Source organism: Mus musculus, chromosome 3 (genome assembly GCF_000001635.26).
Source record: "Mus musculus strain C57BL/6J chromosome 3, GRCm38.p6 C57BL/6J".
NCBI classification, from domain to species: Eukaryota; Metazoa; Chordata; class Mammalia; order Rodentia; family Muridae; genus Mus; species Mus musculus.
In genome coordinates this window covers 128540102-128543707 of record NC_000069.6, presented here as the reverse complement: position 1 = coordinate 128543707, position 3606 = coordinate 128540102, and the positions used below count along the sequence as shown (strand labels likewise).

General features: G+C 37.0%; 1 pseudogene; it reads right to left on the bottom strand.

The window, feature by feature from the left end:
- Nucleotides 1–3227: 3227 nt before the first annotated feature.
- Gm22293 lies at nucleotides 3228–3336 on the bottom strand (annotated as a pseudogene).
- Between the last annotated feature and the right edge of the window lie 270 nt (nucleotides 3337–3606).

The window sequence follows — 3606 nt, the reverse complement described above, 5'->3', positions numbered from 1 at the left end:
TCAGGGGTACTGGTTAGTTCATAATGTTGTTCCACCTATAGGGTTGAAGATCCCTTTAGCTCCTTGGGTACTTTCTCTAGCTCCTCCATTGGGAGCCCTGTGATCCATCCATTAGCTGACTGTGAGCATCCACTTCTGTGTTTGCTAGGCCCCGGCATAGTCTCACAAGAGACAGCTACATCTGGGTCCTTTCAGTAAAATCTTGCTAGTGTATGCAATGGTGTCAGCATTTGGAAGCTGATTATGGGGTGGATCCCTGGATATGGCAGTCTCTACATGGTCCATCCTTTCATCTCAGCTCCATACTTTGTTTCTGTAACTCCTTCCATGGGTGCTATCTTGCCAAAAGCAATCTACAGATTCAATGCAATCCCCATTAAAATTCCAACTCAATTCTTCAACGAATTAGAAGGAGCAATCTGCAAATTCATCTGGAATAACAAAAAACCGAGGATAGCAAAAACTCTTCTCAAGGATAAAAGAACCTCTGGTGGAATCACCATGCCTGACCTAAAGCTTTACTACAGAGCAATTGTGATAAAAACTGCATGGTACTGGTATAGAGACAGACAAGTGGACCAATGGAATAGAATTCACTGTGATATATTATACCTTATTTTTTTATTAAATAAGATTTCTTTGTTTGTTAAAAGCAATGAGGTATGCCTACAGTGCTTACTTAATGTAATGATAGGAATAATGGATATTATTGCAATATTCATTAATATATGCTGAGCAGTTGTTTTTGAAACTTAAAATGAGTTAACTCATTTAATATTCAGATTTTTAGAAGATAGGTACCATTAAGTCAGGCAGTAAGGTAAGGAAAGGTAGATGCTACTATTATTCTTCTCTTGACTAGATCTCCCTGTTCTCACTAGCTCCCATAATACTCTCAGAATGTTTTACACCAGTGGACTATAGGGCAAGACTAGTTTTCCTCATTTGTTTTGAGAGAACCTCTGCAAAGTTACCCATTTTAGTTTCTTTTTCCTATTGTTGTAATTAATATACTCTGATATAATCAGTTTAAGAGGGAAATGATTAATTCTGGCTTACAGATCAAGAGTGCAGTCCATTGTCATAGGGAGGTCAAGACGACAGGACACTGAAGCAGCTGGTACACATTTAGTTAGGAACAGAGAGCAATGGATGCATGATGCTGCTCAGATCTTTCTCTACATTTACATTGTTGAAGACCCCAGCCAGGGAACAGTGCTGCCTACAGAGGAAGAGTCTTCTTGCATCATCTAATATTATAAAGATAACACCCCACAAGCATGCCTGTCAGCCCATCTCCCAGATGACTCTAGGTCTCTCAAGCTGATAGTTAACACTAAAAATGGTTCATTATATGTATACTTCCAAATAATATCTGCCACTAAGTCATTAATTCACCTGCTAGGTATTGCTAAGAAGCTCTAATGGATGAAATTACAACACATTTACCATCAAGTTCACACAGAATGTAACAATAATTTTTTTTCTAAAATCAAGCTATGACTTTTACTATTTGTTTTATAGTCAACTCAAATCAAAGACTATCAACTTTCGAGTAAAGCACAACTTTATATCTATCACTCCACGGTAAGCTCACTCTTAAAATGAAGTTACGTTTATATTTAGATATATGTTGAAAATATCAGAAGTAAAGAGAGACATTAGTTACTAGGGAGTTAAGGATATATGGCACTGATGTTTACAGAAAAGAACTATTCGGTACTTTATTGCTTTCCTTGTACTGAGGAATCCTACCTCCGTATTTTAACTTTATTTTAGATAATAAAGCATGTGCTAAAACAGCCAGAACTTGCTTCTTTCCACGCACCTGGTTAATAAACAATATAGCTGGGGTCTGAATATAAGCATTTCTGCAGCAATTATATATAATTCCTATAACATAATGTCATTTCTACTACGACCTTGTATCAAGAGGGAAAACACTTGAAATATTAATAATAAAGCTTCCTTCTGTCCATAACAGTTGGGGAATCACCTGCATTCAACCTGGCCACTGTCACTTGGGAAGCAAGAAAAGTAACCTTACTTTGTAGAACTGAATGAAAATGTCATACAGGGGCCAAAAGGCTTTTTGTATAGTAGTATTCCAGTCGAAGGTCTCTCTGCTAAGCAGTGAGAAACAATAACAACAGAGTATTACACCTTTGATTACTTTGTACATAACATTCCCAGTGGAAACCGACTCTGGGAGAAGCTGAGTTATACAGAATGTGTGTGGCAGGACTGGATACTGTAGTAACTGTAGAGGGTTCTACAAGAGCAGCCGTTTGCATCGTTCTGAAATATTGTCCGCAGTGTATATATGCAAGTCTGCAGATTGCTACTACAGCCCTACCTGCTCATTCCATTTAAGAAACATGAGGGGGAAATGGGATTCCACATGAGATTAATGGGAGAACGAAAATGAAAGTGTGACTTCTGTACACAAGTCATCCGATCTGGCAAGAGATAGAAATTGATCTTGTAGAACAGCAGCCTCTCGCTTGTGAGCATTTATTTCTTTCACACTGGAAGTAGGTATGCATTAGGGGGGCGTGGGGGAGATTTCTGTGAAGAGAGTGTATAGTGATGGGACCATTGAAATGAGGCTTTGATAGGAAAATAATCCACATTACATCAAAGAATGTAAAAGGGCAATGATATTTATCCATTGGAACAGGATGTATATATTCTGTGCGACTAATCATTAATATCAACCCGACATGATTTTGATTATAACAATTAAATGATACACAAAAGAGGCAATTCATTTTCATCATCCAAAATAATGTAAGACATGATAGCAGGACATGTAATCACTTAAATGGTCTGTTTGCAGAACTGAAAACTTTGGACAATTCAATGAAATGTTACTGGAGCCTCAGAAAGCAAGAAAAGTTATGCTGTATTTTATGGTATTTGTGGAGGCAATGTGGTTTTTTTTTTTCAACATTGCTATATATTTGTTTTTATTCTGAAAAATAAAAATACAGAGAGGAAAATAAAAGGCCCAAATAACATATCTACTTTTTTTCTTTTTTACTGTATATAATTATTTATTTTTAAAAATTAAGTCAAATAAATTATTTGAGGGATTTGATTACTTTGCTGTCCATCCAGGTCACCTTTCTCAAATGTCATCCATCCATCCATAAGAACATCAGATGAGCATTCTAGAACCATCTACATATCATGAGTAACTGCGTAAAGATTTGCTCTTCATCAACAAATGTTCCCAACAGGGAGTAGCCTATGAGAAGCTCCATGGGAATTTTTCTTTATGGTCATGTCCCCAGCAACTGAGAAACTGCATTCTAAAAGCCTTGGTAATGACCAACATATCTACTTTTCAAATAACCCTGAAATCAAGGACGCCAAACAACTTGTCCCGTGTGACCCTTGACAAGGAGCTCCTACTGATGTATGGTTGTGGAAATAATAAAACAGTGCTAAGAATGCATCACCAAATTTCTCAGATGCTTTTAAGTTATTTCTCAGTTGTTGGGCAATACTGTGGTAGTTAGCCATATTCACTCAAGGACTTAGTCTACAGACGATACACTTGACAGAATCTTGAATTTCGAAGCAAACACATTGTAAAGTTAT